The sequence below is a fragment of the Oryctolagus cuniculus genome, chromosome 4 (genome assembly GCF_051225735.1).
Source record: "Oryctolagus cuniculus isolate XC-2025 breed Fujian yellow rabbit chromosome 4, ASM5122573v1, whole genome shotgun sequence".
Lineage (NCBI taxonomy): Eukaryota > Metazoa > Chordata > Mammalia > Lagomorpha > Leporidae > Oryctolagus > Oryctolagus cuniculus.
In genome coordinates, this window is record NC_142870.1 from 166,243,048 (window position 1) to 166,260,816 (window position 17,769).

General features: G+C 39.6%; 1 protein-coding gene and 1 pseudogene across 19 annotated transcripts in view; one reads left to right on the plus strand and one right to left on the minus strand.

Annotated features, from left to right (window-relative positions):
- Positions 1 to 17,769, plus strand: part of RBMS3 (RNA binding motif single stranded interacting protein 3) — a 1,620,164-nt gene that overhangs the window by 1,279,196 nt on the left and 323,199 nt on the right. The gene's annotated exons all lie outside the window — the stretch shown is intronic.
- Positions 14,304 to 16,996, minus strand: LOC100356895 (calcium and integrin-binding protein 1-like; annotated as a pseudogene).

The window sequence follows — 17,769 nt, forward strand, 5'->3', positions numbered from 1 at the left end:
CTTAATTTTATGGCATACTTTTTGAATATTTAAAGTTGGACTAATAAACAAAGCATAGATATTCTCAGGGGTTTAATTTTACTTGAATGGCAAGAACAGATGGTTTGTGTGTTTTAGAACATTTCATTAGGGAAATTTTACCAGGAAAGCAGAGTGGAATCTATACAAAGGTTTATCCTAAACTGGTAAAATGGAGCCTTCAATAGGATTTATTTGTATGTACTGACTAACTTGAGTGCTTGTAAAAGAAGCACTATGCAAATAATTTTATTTGCTGGGTTATTAGACCAAGAAACAAACAGAAAATAACTTCTATTACAGAGGAATATTCCCCTTGTATCTATATTTTCCATCTCTATAGAATGTTTGGAAAGGGAGGTGCTGTGAACTGTCTGTTTCTTCTATAATTTTGCCACTGACTCCCCAGGAGTGAGACACCGCTATCAAAATTGACTTCCCAGTGCCTTTTGAGAATGTACATTTTATTCTTCCATTCTCTCACAATATATAAAATAATACATATGGTATTGTATATTTGAGAGAATCTAAAATGGCATAATTTAAATCTTTTTTTCCTTTTATAAATGATTCAAATCCTCCATCACCTCCCAAGACTCTTTAATTGATTTACTTTTTTGCTCCATCTTTGAAATTGGTTGTATATTTCCAGGATTTAGTTTTGACAATATTTAAGTGCTAAAAGATCTCTACATTCAGATTACCAAAGAGTTTTAGAAGAAATTGTCACCAGTTAGCATACTGATCAAAACTCTAGAAGCCCAGAGCTCTCTCAGTTCTGTGGTTTCCATACCTGTGTTTCACTTCTGTGTGTCTGTATTTTAACAGTTTGAATTCTGTGTTCTACCACTAAATTTCTCTGTTTACTTTTCTACTTTTGTGACAATTTGAGAATTTGAACTCAGTTAAACACATCCTCATTGACTAGAAAAACAGGATGTTTTGCCAATTTTAAAAATTTAAGTATAATTCACTGAACTGAAAATCTGCCTAATGTCTTCATCCAAAGGAATGGGAATATAGTTTTGGTTTCATAATTAGCATCTACCTAAAAGAGCTTTTGTGTGCTTTGCATGCCACATTTGGCTAAGTTTATGACTGCATAGAGCATTAGGTATTCCTGGAAAATAGAATCTATCAGAAGAGAGTGCTATTATCTTGTTGGAAAGGCAAGTATAATTCCACAAGATTACAGGCAGGAAGAGATGCTACATCAATGTGCCAATCATATTTTGTTTTTTGTTTTTTTTTTTCCAATCATATTTTGATACCTCAGTCTTGTATTGACACTTTCATCAAAATGTGGGAGAATAAAGCATTCATCTTGAGGTATAGGTTTCTGTAAGTATTTTTCGGTGTAAATATTTTCTCTTGTACTTACTCTTAAGTCTTCAAGGCCACAACAGCACCAAGAAGTCTGTACTTCCTTTCAGAATCCTTGACTTGAGGAAGAAATTTCTTGTCTGATAAGACTGACCCAAAATATGGCTTGACAATAACCATTCTCTCTCTTTTCTTATTAAGAAATGATAGAATAGGCTTTTGCAGTTTCTGTTTTCATGACTGCTTTGTGGGTTTCTGCCAGTGCCCACCAAATGGTTCTTTACAATAACCAGTCATTTATTTAGTGAGTTCCTCATTCCCACTCACCTAAGGGGTGTAAGCCAATAAAGCACACAGAAATACCCTAAAGGGGGAAAAAAACTAAAAGAAAGTGGCTTAATTCTTTTGATTCTTATAATTTATTCAGTCTTCTTTCAACTGCCATGAGAGAAGTACAGGTGCCAGGTTAACTTTATTTTTGGTCTAGTTTTTCTGACAAAGATTCATTCTTTTGTCCCAGACTTGAATCTAATGGAAAAGGCACTTATTGAAAGTAAATAATATGTTTTTACCTCTATATTCTGTCTTCTCTTCAAACATGAAGAATGTGGATTTTCCTCTAGGAGTTTCTGTGGATGGCTATCAAATCTAATGCTAGTAGCAATCAAATAAATTAGAAATAAATCTTAATTATGTGTTACTTCACATTATATTTTTCTCAATCCCCTATGTTTCAATTTGAAGTTGATCTTGGATATCTGACCATTCAGCCAAGCTTGTGCAGACATAAAGAGAAGTCATCTTAGCATCCATTAAGCATATATCCTAACTCATTCTGTTTAATAGCTTAGACACTTCTGCATACTCACATTGAGATTAAAGTAGTCTTTTGCTGAGATACTCTCCTTTATGATAAATCAACATTAGCGTATATGATAAAGACACACAGCTTTGCTTTTCTTTACTTCCCAATTTTTATAATGAAGTAAAAACATTTTCCCGCCAGAATACGTTTCTTGAATCTATGTGGCTATGATGTATGCTGCTGTACAGGTCAAATCCACACTAATATATAGATTGCGAATTGATCAGTATAATTTTCTCTGAATATTTAGAAAGATATTTGTTGAAAGAATTTAGTGGAATTTATTTATTTGAGAAATACACACACACATGCTCACATACACACACACACACAAAGAGATCTCACATCTGCTGGTTCACTCCTCAGATGTCCATGACCTCTGTGGCTGAGCCAGGTTGAAGCCAGGATCCAGGAGCTCAACCCAGTTTTCTCCCATGGGTGGCAGAGGCTGATCACCTGAGTCATCACCACTGCTTCTTCAGGTCTGCATTTGCAGGAAGCTGGAGTTAGGCGCTGCTGTGGGGGATTGAATCCAGCCGCTCTGCTGAGTGTCTAGAATATCCTAACACATATCTCCATTGTTAAGCTAAATTCCCACCTTTAGAAAGATGTTTCCAAGTGGGTTAATGTCTGAGCAACAATGCCATTTGCTGATTGTATAGGCACGGATGTACACATCTGTGCAGATGCCTGCATATGTGTGGCTTTATGGACAGGAGGGCAAATGTTAACTGTTTGACATGAGACGTTGAAAATACAAACAGAGGTATCTAGTCAAACTATCAAATGTGTCATAAAGTATTTAGGTCACACAAAAAATATCTCACTCACATTCCCTAGCTGGTTTAATTCTTGGTCTCTTATCTGTCACCATGTAGTTATATTAACCACCACTTGCAGTCTACTGTCTGTTGACCAGCCCAATTCATGAGCAGATTGACAGCTGATAATGAGAAGGGGAGATGAGAAAAGCATGCCACTTTAATTTCACGAAGCTGAACTTTATTGTCCAGCTCCTTTTGTTGATGGCGATACTGGACAAATGATTTGGTTGACTTGTGTTCCTGCTTCCTTATTTGTAAGATAGATCAGGTTACACCACACGCTTTTTTGTATTGGTCATCTTTTTGTCATTGCAACAAACACCCAGGAAAAGCTACTAATAAATGAAGGGAGTTTATTTAAGCTCAGGGTCTTGGAGGTACTCAACCCATGATCAAGTGGGCCCTGTATATTTGGCCACCTGGTGGAGCTGGAGTGTGGTGGAGAGTGGGTGGAGGAAAGATCAGGAAGCGGAGTGAGCAGCGACGTACCACTCAGGCTTAGAGAATCAACTCTCCCGTGAGAACCATCTTCTGAAGGCATGACCTCTTTGACCTGAGGGCCTCCCACCAGGCCCACCTCCTAAACACCATAACTGGAAGTCTCCACCTTCCCATTACTGTTAATTTATGACTTTGGGGATTAATGATCAGAAGCCAAAAGCTGTTGACGCTACAGCACCACCATTAACCAACACCGACATTTGTGAAAGCCTAACATATTTCATTGGTGCTTTCTGTTTTCCGTTTTGTAAATCTTCACTTTGAGCCAGAGAAAAGGGAAAGAGACTCGGGTTGAGGATGAAACCGCACATAATGATGCTTTCAATGATCTGAAGAACAATTTCAAATTGACTTGTGTTTGTCCTAAGATAAAACCTTGACTCCTTTCTCTTTTCTATTTTCATCCTCATATCTAGATTGCAAATGTTATTCTTGTCTTGTTCTTTAAGGGCAAATGGTATGCAGTTTGACGATTCTTCTTCAAACATTTATTACTGTAGTCAGTATCGGCATAATCAGTGTTTGAGTTATAAAGTCATGATTTAAGTAAGTTGCTTACAATAGTTTCTTCAAACTACGGCAAATGACAAGAAACAGTCGTGTGTGTTGTACGTGTGTATCTGTTGTTATTTTTATTTGTTATCTTGGTATTTGACGTGTATAGACGGTGTCAGGCAAGGCATTCACTGGAAAACAACGCAGCCAGAAGGAAGTGACCCTGGCTGTTCTGCTCACCCCTGCTTCTAATACCCAGCTCTCATTGCATTTGATAAATTGTATTATCTGTCACACACATCTTGACCCACATACAAAATTAATATATATTTTCATTTCCAACTCCTACCCCCCAAATTATTCAGAGAAGCATTTGTCTTGATAACAAACATCTCTACAAGTTTTCAAAGACAACTTCACATCATAGAAAGGCAGACCATTTAACGCTGTTAATTGGTGAGAATAAAAGAAGTCAGCTTGAAAAATATTGGATAAGGCATTCTTAGTTGCTCTTATTCCTGCAAATATTCTTACTGTGGAACTAGTTACAGAGAGGGACTGTGTCCTGTACTACTTGGGACCCATGGTTGGCAAAGACATAAAGAGTAGTTGGGAAATGTGCATATAAATGGCGGTGGTCACTGTAAGTTCCTGTTTCAGTTTTTTTATTCTAAATATAGATGATTTCTGATTTGTAGTTAATTTGAGATTTGTATAAAGTGAGAATTCAGTTATGTTTTTTCAAGTGTATTCTCTAGACAAATCACTGTCTTGGATGTTGAGACTAAAGAGGAGAAAGTGTTAAGAAAGTAAGATTGTGTGTGTGTGTGTCTGTGTGTGTGGGAGTGTGTATATCTTTCTCTCTCTCTCTATCATCTCTATCTCATGAAATATAAAGCTGGGAGGTAACCGTGGTGGCTCAAGTGGCGGGGTTCCTGCCTCGCACATACGAGACGCGGATTGGGTCCCCAGCTCCCTGCTTTGGCCCTTGCTGAACCTTAACCATTGTGGGTGTTTGGAGAAGTGAACAAGTGAATGGGAGTTCTCTGTCCATATCTATCTCTTTCTATTTCTCTCTCTCAAATTAAAAACAAAAACAAAGTGTCCCTGTCTATCCTATTCCCCCACATTTTTAAACACTCATACAGAAAAACAGGAAAAATGCAAGGCAGACCAACTTTTACTCATAGAACAGTTGTCAGGCACAGGGATCCTGTAGAGAGACATAGCACGTGTGCTTGTTTACAGCCTGAGCTTATTCTTACCACATGTCGCTGCATTTCAGGCTTTTGGGAGCCTCCTAGTGCTCACTACTGGGTCACTCACCCTTCATTTTCAGGGCAAGTTTGGCAATTTTTGTTTGGAACAATACCATGCTCCAGTAACACAGAAAATTCTAACTTCCTTTTTGAGTTGTACTATTACTTCTACTGAAATTTGTTCAGATTGGGATATTATGGATTGTGTAGGAGGAACAAACTCTTACTTTATTCTTGCAAATGCTTAGTATAACAAAGAGCAAATGGGACCAGGACTGTGGCATAGCTGGATAAGCCTCTGCCTGCAGGACCAACATCTCATATTGGCTCCTGCTCAAGTCCCTGCTGTTCCACTTCTGATCCAGCTCTCCACGATAGCCTGAGAAAGCAGTGGAAGATGGCCCATGTGCTTAGGCTCCTGAACCTGTGTGGAAGACCCCAGTGAAGCTCCAGGCTCCTGGCTTCTGATCAGTGAAGCTGCAGCCATTGTGACCCTTTGGGGAGTGAACCAGCAGATGGAAGACCTTCTGTCTGTCTCTCACTCTTTCTGTCTGTAACTCTACCTCTCAAATAAATAAATAGATTTTTTCAAAAAAAGAGCAAACAAAACATACAAGTAAAAGTCAAAATAATATGGCTTTAGTATTTATGAGATTTTTCTTATTATCAAAATAGTTCAGTGATACCAACTTTACTGGATTCCTATAATTGTTAAATGAAACAATGTGGACAATTGGCTAAACACAGAGGAGACATTACCTGAATATATGTTGTGTTCTAACTTCTTTTTTTTTTAAAAAAAGATGTATTTATTTATTTGAAAGGCAGAGTTACAAACAGACAGAGACACAGGCAGAGAGAGAGGTCTTCCATCCTCTGTTTCACTCCCCAAGATGGCTGCAATGTCTGGAGCTGGGCTGATCCAAAGCCAGGAGCCAGGAGCTTCATCCAGGCCTCCCACATGGGAGCAGGGGTCCAAGGACTTGGGCCACCTTCCACTTCTTTCCCAGGCCATAGCAGAGAGCAGGATCAGAAGTGGAGCATCCAGGACTCAAACCGGCTCCCATATGGGATGCCAGCACCACAGGTGGTGGCTTTACCCACTACACTACAGCACAGGCCCCGTGTTCTAACTTCTTAGAACTCTAGGATTGTTAACTCCTGAAGACTATATACTCCTAAAGTTTGTTAAGAAGGGGACATATTCTTTGTTGAGAACAGCTAGAAAATAAAACCGTCATTGCTTTCCTTAGTACTTACTCAGTACAGACAAGAGGCAGCCTTCCATTTACTTAAAGCACTGGACTTGGAGGCGTATGTCTAGCATACAAATGTTAGCCAGTGTGGTTCTAGATCTTTTTGGAAAGTTGCTTTAATCTTCTGAGCTTCAGTTTCTTCATCTCTAAAGTGGGCATTGTATTTACCCTTGTTGTGGTAGGAAATAAATAAATTTCTGTGGAAAATACCAAAAAAAAAAAAAAAAAAAAAAAAGAAGGGGACATATTGCCACTGGATAGATGCCATTGCTAATTGTTACTATTATTCTTCAAATGTGAGTTCTTCTCTCCTAGGGTTTTTTTATGTTGGATTCCTATCTTCTCCTTTCCTTTTCGTTCCAGTACAAAAACTTAGGTGAAATTTGTGCATCCTTCAGGTAACAACTCCAAGTGAAAAATTAAAATAAGGAACTATCAGATTAGTCATCCCAGTAAGTTATGAAAGTTTGCTAACTTTTCCTAACAGATAATGAATTTTATTTTTATTGTTAGGAAATTATATGTAGGCAGAACTGGACAACACACTCTGCTTGTAGACATTGCCAGCTGTTGCTTAATTTTGTTTGTCAAACAGTCCCAAACTTAGTTTTCTCTAAAAACCCTTAACAAGATTTTGCTAATATCCTATTGGATTTTTGTTTATTTTCTGTTCCTCTGCTGATTAAGCTGATCATACTGAGTAGTGAGAGAGCTATAGGGCAAAAGACTGCTAAGGTCCAGAGGCCATTGGCTGCTGCGTTTCCCCGAAACCAAGAACAGATTCTGGGATTTCAGTGCTTTTCTCTTGACTTTGATAAAGACCCCTTAGGCCCTGACATTTCTAAAACTCTCCTTGTCTTTTACAAAACAGCTTGTTGAGGACACTGTTGCCTGCAGGACTGACGGCTGGTGACAAACATGGAAGCCTGCAGCCTCTCAGTTCAAGTGGTCCTGGCTCTCAAGGCCAGATCTGCCCCCTTACTAGCTATGTGTCTGTTTTTCATCTTTAAAATGGGGATCATAGCACCAGATTATACTACACATTATGGTACCTGTCTCATTGTGTAGAACACAGTAAGTGGTGGATAAATGGTGCCTGACGTTATTATTGTAAGTTAATTAATGGTGATCATTTATACTTGCTTTATATCGTATTCATAGAAGGCATTGTCATCCCTTAGCAATTAAGCATTCACTGCTGAAAGATACTTAAGGAGAGATAATGTGCACTGCATGAGAAGTGAACAGGAGGGATCTTTAGTTTTGTCAGCCACACTGCCTCACGGGTGACAGGTGGTTCCTCCTTTCTGAACAGAGGCCAGAAGAGGATGGAAAGTTGGGTGTTTCTAAAAATCACCTCATTCATAATACTGAAGTGTTGATGATGATTTCGGCATTAGCCTGGGCTCCCCTAGCAGCAGATGCTGAGATTAAGATTCAAGAACACCTGGTTTATTCAGGAAATGAGCAAACACCAGTAGTAAGGAGGGGTGTGGGACAAAAGTCCCTTATTAATCTACTTACCACTGACGGTGATTGGCGGTCAGTCTAACCAGGGCGACTTCAAGAGCAGGTGCAGGATGTAGACCTCAGAGCTACACCTGCGGAGAAAAGCTGGACTGTTATACATCAGCCTTGATGGTCACTGTGTGTCTCATCTACCTGTCTGAGCGATCAATGTTGTCCAGGTACCGGCAGAAGAGACTTAGTTTTAACCTTGTATTCTGCTTCTCAAAGGAAAAAACTCATTATACAAAAACAGATCATGATTTTGTTGCCTGATCTGCGAACAGTGCATTCACTTGCAGATTCCACCAACTTCTGTTCTGTGATTACGTTGCTGCTCTGACATGTTCCATGGGCACCTCAATCTTCACAACTAAAGGGGTGAGCAACACCGTTATCTTCCTACCTGGTGCTTCACTTTCCTGGGGCTCCCTGAAGGGACAGGCAGTGGCTGTGCCCACATTCCTGTGAAATGAATGCCCCTTCCCTCGGATTCCCATTATTCTATTTATAACCGCAGGGCTTCAGTTGTATAAGTGTCCAGGAAGTTCTGAGTAATGCACAGAATTCTACATACACAGCAAATGCAGCCTTGACAAAATGTAATCCCTGGTGAGAGGAAAACAGAGAATCAACAATTCGTGGCTTTTATTGGAATAATAAAACTAGAGCAGTTTGTGTCTGAAAACACTGTAAACCAGTTTTTTTGTTCCATGTAAATTCTATAGCTAAGATATAATGGACATTGTCCTGAATGTGGCAAATGCAGAAATACAATTTTGGAGGGAACTTAGCTTCCCCTCATCATTGTTTGTTCAGTCATTAGAATGTTCCTCTTTGTATGAATGGTGCAGAAATACGTGAGATTAAATTAAACAGTATTTCATATTGAAATGAGCATGAAAAAATTGTGTATATCTACAAAAACAGTAGGGACAAGAGAATATATATCATTGATTGTTACCATCCCCCAACTCTTCTCATTTGTGTTGTTCCAAGTGTTAAAAAAACTTGGGAGAACTTGATGTGGACAGTGCTAGTTCAGAGAGTTATGAATGAGGGATGTCTTACATAGTATGTGTAGCCTCCTCTTAATTATGTTTTAACTCTATAATCATGTATTTTCAATAAAATTTATAGAATTAACATTAAATTAGTCTACGGCCATACCACCCTGAACGCGCCCGATCTCGTCTGATCTCGGAAGCTAAGCAGGGTTGGACCTGGTTAGTACTTGGATGGGAGAATTAACATTAAATTAAACATATTTTTAAATGTACTGTGTTTGACACAGGGATAATCAGAGACATGGTGTAGGGCTTTCAAAGTGCAATCGAATGAAATGAAGTCTGGTATAATGTAATAAAATGATCTCAACATACCTATGAATGCAGGAACTCAGTAGAACAACTCTGTTGTTCACAGGAAGGAATGTGATTTTTTGCATATCTGTTGGTCCATGGATCTGTAGCTAGGCTGTCTGTGCTCCTGGTAGCTCTTTGAGAAAAGATTAAGGATTCAAAATTGCTTAAATACAACCCCTTCCCGCTCCTGCCCCCAGTTACCATGCAGTGGACAGTTCTCATTTCTTCTCATTCTATCATCTTGCCATCTTTGCAGAGTCAAATGCCTTTTCAGGAAGCAACACAGACTCCATTTGGCAGCCAAATTTGATTTTGAAATGTCAATTAAATCAGATAGCACTTTATAAAGACCCTTGAGAGGAACCTACATGGTCATTTAAGAACTAGCATTTGTGAAAGCATAAAAACTTGTTCTAAATCATATACAAGATACTCATTATTCCAATGGCAACCTAACTTTGTTTAGAAGCAGTTTGCTAAGGCAAGTGTAACATAGTAGAAAAGGAGATTTTGTTTTGTTCTCATTTCTTAGGGTAATAGGGAAAGTGACATAGAGCCTAGTCTTAAACCTTTCTCTTTTTGAAATTTCTATTAATTTTATGAAAAGTAAACTTTTGTTTTTATAATCTTTTTAGAATGAATAACTTTTAAATGTATTTTAACCAATTTGTATCTAAACTATTCATATCCTTTGTTCATTTTTCTGTGTTGTTAATGCTTTCCATTCTCATTAAAAATATTAGACACACACAGACACAGAGAACATAGTGTAATCAACACTCTTGTTCCCATCATCCATCAAATATTGAAGTGTAGCCAATTTTGTTTCTCCTCTAATTTTTCTCACTCCTTCTCCATACAGATTATTTCTAAGCAAAATTTGTAGCATTAGTAAATGTTTCTGTATACATTTCTAAAACACAGACCCTTAAAAAAACAAAAAGAGGTGAGCATTGTGGTGCAGCTGCCAAAGCCACTGTGTGGAATGCCCACATCCCATATCCGGATACTGTGATTTGAGTCCTTCTTCCACTTCTAGTTCGACTTTCTGCCAATGTGCACCATTAGGGATAGCAGGCGATAGCTCAAGGACTTGGGTCCCTGACAAGTGGGAGACCCCAGTGGAATTCCTTGTCCCTGATTTTTGCCTCGGCTGGCCATTGTAGAAATTTTGAGAATGAACCAGTGGATGGAAGATATCTCTGTCTCTCTCTTATTCTGCCTTTCAAATAAATGAAAAAAATTAAAAAGAAACATAGCCCTAATGCCAAAATTAGCAATCTACTAATATGATTCATTGTTTGTATTTTCTCTTAAGCATTTCTGTTTCTTTGACTCAATATCCAAATAATATCTACGCGTGTGAGTGCATGAAATATCTCTTAGACTTTGCTTCTTACTTAGGTCATGTCTTCATTTGTTTTTGCTCCACAATTTTCTGTTTTCTTTATTTTTTCCCTAAGAAACCATGTTATTCTTCCTAGACAGTTTAACTCAGTATGGGATTTTCAGTATTACCCCCGCAGTGTCATTTAATATTCTCTTTGGAATTAATTGTGCATGATGTTTCTTAGGCATTGGTAATTAGAGTGAGGTTTGGAAAGATTCCTACATAAGCACGTCCTCTTTGGGGCCACACTGTCTCCTTTTCTCACTTTTTTGTGATCCAACAGCCTTTGATAATCATTGTCAATATTTGTTAATCCATTATGGGTGGGAAAATGGTGATTTTATCATTCCTTTCTCATTTGTTGGCTGGAATACTGGTGTAAAGAGAATTGGCATTTTTCAACATTCAGGGGCCTGTAATACAGTTTGTATAGGAATGGTAAGATAAATGCCCATTTCTTTCTCTTTGTAATCAAATATAATAATTTGTTTCCCTCACAGTTTTTAAAAGGAACCATTCTTTCTGTTATGTTTTGTTTTTCTTGGCTTTGAGCATCATCATGAGTCTGAAAGAAATAAGTACATTGCTCTATTTCAATTCACAGTCGTTATGTTTTGTTGTTGTTAAAATTGTCCTATTTGACTTGGTCAAGGAAATTTCTTTGAATTCTGGGTCATTGTCTTAGTCTGCTCAGTCTACCATGGACGAGGTAGCTTCAACAATAGAAGTGGGTTTCTGGAGGCTCCAGGCTAGTGTGGTCCTGTTCTGGTGAGGGTGTTCCTCCCAGCCAGCAGGTGGCTCTCTGCTCACTGTGTCCTCCAGTGGCAGAGAGCAAAGCAAGCTCTCTGGCCTCTCTTCTTCTAATGGTGCTAATCCCATCATGAGAGCCCATGTCTAACATGACCTTGTCTAAACCAGTCTAATTCCCTAAACTCACCTAATTCCTTCCCAAAAGCCATCTCCAAACACCATCACATTGGCAGTCAGGGTTTCAAGACGTGAGTTTTGGAGGAACACAGTTGAGTCCACAGCTTTCATTTTGATGCAACGGTAGTGGTCACAATTTCCTGCTTTCAAGAAAGGCAAGATAGTCTGCACTCATTTTGCATTGTTTGTATCCCAGCACTGCAGTTACTTAATTTTTTAAGGGGTCCTGGTTCCTTTTAGTGGGATGTGCCAATTAAAAACCAAACTCTGGGCACTGGGAATGCTCACTGCATTGGGTTTGATCATTGTTTCTCAGTATTTTCAGGGGACAGAACAGGATTTTCTTTTTAAGATAAAACATATCATAATTTCACAATATTTCTAATTCAAATTCAGCAGGACAGTTTAATTAACATCACTTTTCTTATCTCTCTATTTATTTCCTTTGCATCAAAATAGTGGTTCTTAAGGAAACCATGAGCTTATCAGTCTGTGTTAAATAATTGTTAGAAAACAGTCTTATCACTGAGAACATGATAGTGAAGTTTTAGCAAATTTTACAGTTCTTCTTTCCTTCAATTAAGGTTTACAGCCAAATTACTGTGTATTAAAATCACTTTGTATGTTCTTCTATAGGTACTTTGCCACCCATTATGTCTCCTTTTGAGTGTATTTGTATTATTTGACTTTGATGAATTGGGATTATTTATTCAATTCAATTTTATTATAATATGTAAATTATTAACTTGGCTAGAAAGTGTAATGTATAAAACAAAATATATTCAAGCAGTTCTTATGTTTATCTCTGCTTTCTACCCTATTCCTTCGTTCCACACAAAATGAATTGCTTTAAATTAGTGTATCTTTTTAAAATAGGCAAATGTATGAGTGTATTTAAAACTCCTCCCCATTTTTTAGGTTAATGGTTACATACTGCTTACAATTTTACCCAACTTCCTGTTTACATATCATCTCATGTTCCGTTACTCCCTTACTAATGGCAAATGTAAGCATTCCTCACTCACCTTTGACAGATGCATGAGATCCTGTTTTGTGAATATATCATAGTCTAATTAGTTCTCAACTTATAGGCAATTGGCTTTTTTCCAGTTGTTGTTATAAAATAATATTCTTTTGAAGAGCCTGTAGCATACACAAATAATCTTTTTATGACTACCTGTTGGTTTCAAATGTAGAATGATTTTTTAATGGCTAAAACACAGAATGTGCAAAGCTGAAAATGGAAGTCTCCCATAATCTTACCCCCCAGATATAATCACGGTTAATCTTTTCCTACCAGGTTTTTTTTTGTTGTTGTTTTTCTGTTTCACATGCCCACAACTCCAAAAGCCTAGGAGATTAAACTACAGAGAGACTCCTATGGCCTTTTCTTTCCATTAACATTGTGGTATAATTATTAGCTTTGTAAAAACAGTTCCCAATAACCATTATTTTAACATCTACACAATATAGTCATAATTAACTACTTCTGAAAAATAGACATATTAAACCACTTATACATATTGCTATATTACAAGTAAGGAAGTGTACATGATTTTTACTCTAAACAATGCACCTGTACCAACACTACCTGTCTGTGAAGCCTCCTGATTGTAATTCAGTTGGGCTGAGGCAGTATCTGAGAGCCAGTAATGCTGCTCATTGGACAAAACATCAAATAATAAGGTTGATGATGGTCCAGTATTTTAGTTTGCTTCCTTTCAGACCGGAATTGGCATTTTTAGACTAGATGCACAGGCTTTCGAGTAGCTATATTTAGTGAGCCCTAAAAGAACTTCTAAGGTAGAAGCTGGTCTGGGCTATTTTAGCCACTTTCTAAATAAAGTCACACGCCTGCACTGTGACTTCTGTGTATCCTTTCTTCCCTCTGTGTCCCTTGATCCCAGGCACACTTTTTTCCTCTGAATTTTCAGTATCTGTCCTTAGGTCTATTATAGCTGTGTTACAGCTAAACATCAAAATATGGAAGCTTTTCACTGTGATAAGCTACAGAGTAATTTTTTGGTGAAGATGGAAACAGTATGGATTTCTTTCTCATTCTATCCCTTGTCTCGCTGAATCAACACCAAACTGTGTTGTGTTTTAAGCCTTTCTAGTAAGGCAGGCCATAAAACATGAGCTGATCAGGTTCTACAATTTTCCTAGAATGCCTTTCCTAAATGTTTTGCAGGGCTCATGTTCCCGAATTATTCTTCACACAAATACTGGCTGGTAATCTCTGGAAACGCAACCTTGAATTATATTATACCTTGTTATGCCTCCAGGATCCTAGAGTCTAGATACGTAGACAAGCAAATTAATAAATATACAACATTCTGTATGATAAATGTTATGGTTAAGGTAAAAGTAGGCACAAAAGAAGAAGATATAACTCAATATTTTAGAGGTTTTTTTCCCCAGAAAAAGTGAAGACAAGGTATAACTAACCAAGGGAAGAAACAGATTTATAGGAGGAGGGAATATCTCATATGAAGGTTTAAAATTGGAGAACTACAAGCAATTTGGCAAAACAATCCAGGGGATGACTGTGAGTAAGTGAGTGAGGGAGGGAGTATGTGTGTGTGTGTGTGTGTGTGTGCATGTGTGTGTGCGCATCTGAGCATGCCTACATCTTGGGGATAGGGCCATTGTGTTTTTGATAAAGGTGAAGTAATTACAGAGCTAAGTTATGGACAGATCTTTAAGGGCTTTATTAACCTAACAAACCTAAAAAATGAATTCTGTATACAATGAAGAATTTACCATGAAAGACTAAAAGTCTGAACTAGGGAATGCCACCTCTACCCCCATACCTAAAATGGCAAACAAAAACAGGTGAGAAACAGGCTCACTCACTACACCTTGGAGACTGGTTGTGTGGTAGCCCATGAGCAAGCTAATCAGCCTGAATAAGAGCCCTGGAGGCTAATGATGACTCGCATTTGTGAGTGTTTGTGTCAGCACCAGATGCCCGCAGATACATCTAACACTGATACAAGACCGTTTAGATGTGCATGATTATTACAGTCATTCTCATTTACATTAAGGACACAGAAGCAAAAGTGTGTGTGAATTATACTTCTGAAGCCATGGAACCAGCCACTTGGAGAAGCATGGCCTGAACTCGGGAAGTTTGGCTCCAGGGTCCACTCTCACTTCACAGCTAGACTTCTTCATGGGAACTGAGACGAGCAGGCTGAACTCTTGCTTGAGGTTGATGTGGTGAGAGGGGGCTTGACTATGGCTAAGGAAAAAGCACTACCTAAATATTTTGAATAGGTTAGTTGCTAGACACTTCTTTAACAGACTCTAAAAGGGAATATTCAAAAATCACATGGAAAAGATTAAAGGGAGAAATTTTCTATTTCACTGTATGTAGGCTCGTGTATGATGACGTTCACAATGCCCAGAATATTAGTATAAGCAGTTGGCTTAAGATCCTGGTAGCGCTGTAAAATAGCCAGATACTCTCTTCTGTTGATGCATCTCTACCAAGTCAGTCATTGTTAAATTATGTAAAAATGTCATTGGTCTAGGATGGATTTAGGAGATGAGGAGTTCAGAAACACAAACAGAGTGCTTGGCGATGGCAGTGAGAAGGGGAGAGACACTGGCGAGGAGCGCCCTCCCTTGCCCGAGGCCCAGACTGCCCGTGCCAGCTCCAGGCTGGGCCGGCATGGCCAGCCCTGGCACCGCAGGTGCACCCCTTGGCCGCAGCTCCGCAGTGGACGGGTTCTTGGACACTTGGGGGCTGCTGTCCCAGGACAATCTTGAAGGAGCTGGCAAAGTCTGGTGAACGTGAGTAGACGTGCTGGAACTCGGACAGGTTGATGGTGCCATCCCGGTCGACGTCGGACTCTTCCAGGATCTGGGAGAGGGCTGGCATCAGGCCCCCAACCCCCCTGCGCCCTGCACCCCGCGCACGGCCCGGGACCTCTCGTGTCGATGGGCTGCTTCATCTCCCAAGCACTGAGCCGCGTGTCCTCGCCCTCGCCCGTGAGGCAGCTGACCAGGCAGCTCAGGTCTTCCCTGTCCAAGGTTCCGTCGTCGTCAAAGTTGAAGAAGCGGAAGGCATAGTGGGACTTGATGTCTGGGGTTGCCGTGTCACTGAACACGCTGAGCAGGTCCAGGAAGTCCTCGAAGTTCAGGCTGTCTCTGGTTGGGGACATGGAGAAGACCCTGCAGGTCCGCTCCTTGAAGGGGTTGGCCTTGAGCTCCGGAAGGCTGAGGATCCGCTCAAAGCACACCCATGCCCGCAGGGACTCCTTCACGCTCTGGTGCTCCTGCGGCAGCAGCTCACAAAACCGCCTGTGGGCTGGGGGGATCTCCTGCTTCCTCAGGAATGTCAAATCCTGGTACCGGCCAGCAGCTCCTTGGACAGGCGGCTGCCCAAGCCCCCCATCGTCGCGTCACGTGCACCACCGATCCCTCCCGACGACCGGAGGCTGACAACTTTCTCTGTAATTAACACACACTTATTCTTAGGTGTTTAAATTTTAACTGAAAAGTGATCCCTGTTAAATATAAGAGTGGGAATAAGAGAGGGAGGAGATGTACATTTGGGACATGCTCAATCGGACTTGCCCCAAATGACAGAGTTAGAAACGTGCCAGGGGATTCCAATACAATCCCATCAAGGTGGCATGTACCAATGCCATCTCACTAGTCCAAGTGATCAATTTCAGTTCACAGTTGATCACACTGATAGGTCTAAGAGTCAAAGGGATCACACAAACAAGACTAGTGTCTGCTAATACTAACTGATAGAATCAAAAAGGGAGAGAACTATCCAACATGGGAAGCAGGTTACACAGCAGACTCATAGAATGGCATATGCCCTAAATAGCACTCTGGCCTCAGAATCAGCCCTTAAGGCATTCGGATCTGGCTGAAGAGCCCATGAGAGTATTTTAGGCATGGAAAGCCAAGACACTCTGGAAAAAAAAAAAAAAAAACTAAATGAAAGATCTCCATGAGTGAGATCCCAGTAGAAAGAACGGGGCCATCAAAGAAGGAGGTATCTTTCTCTGAAGGTAGGAGAGAACTTCCACTTTGACTGTGACCCTGTCTGAATAAGATCGAAGTCAGCAAACTCAAAAGGCTTCCATAGCCTTGGCAACTCATGACTAGAGCCTAGGGAGATTACTGACGCCATAAACAAGAGTGTCAAATTGTTAAGTCAACAACAGGAGTCACTGTGTACTTACTCCTCATGTGGGATCTGTCCTTAATGTGTTGTCCAATGTGAAGTAATGCTATAACTAGTACTCAAACAGTATTTTACACTTTGTGTTTCTGTGTGGGTGCAAACTGATGAAATCTTTACTTAATATATACTAAATAGATCTTCTGTATATAAAGATAATTGAAAATGAATCTTGATGTGAATGGAATGGGAGAGGGAGTGGAAGATGGGAGGGGTGCGAGTAGGAGGGAAGTTATGGGGAGGGAAGCCATTGTAATCCATAAACTGTACTTTGTAAATTTATATTTACTAAATAAAAAAATGTGAAAAAAAAGGAAATGAGGAGTCCAGATTCCAGTTTCCTAGTTGCAATGACAGCTTTTCATCATGATAACAAAGTAGCTGTGGCAGGCAGGCAACTTTATAAAGAAAGGAGGTTTCTTTTGATTTCAGGTTCTAGAGGTAGAAGGTAGAAACACCAGGGAGCAGACTCTTATGAGGGCTCCCCTGGCAACACACATCCTGGTGGAAGTTTGTGTTTTTCTCAGTCTGTGTGTCCTCTCTCCCTTCTTATAAAGCCACCAGGATTCAATCATAGGATCCCACCTTAGCGGCCAATCTGATCTAATCACTCCTCAAAGGCCTCACCATAGTCAAATCGAATTTCCAAGCTGTGGATGCCATTAGCATAGGCCTTTGGAGATTAAACTCCTACATGAGACTTGGGGGAGGTGGCTGGAAACAAATCTTATTCAAACCATAGGCACAAGTCTTACTCTGAAAGATCTGTTTAACTCTTCAGTATTTATTTAATGCTTATTTCTGATTCAAAGATTATATAAATAAAATACCGGTG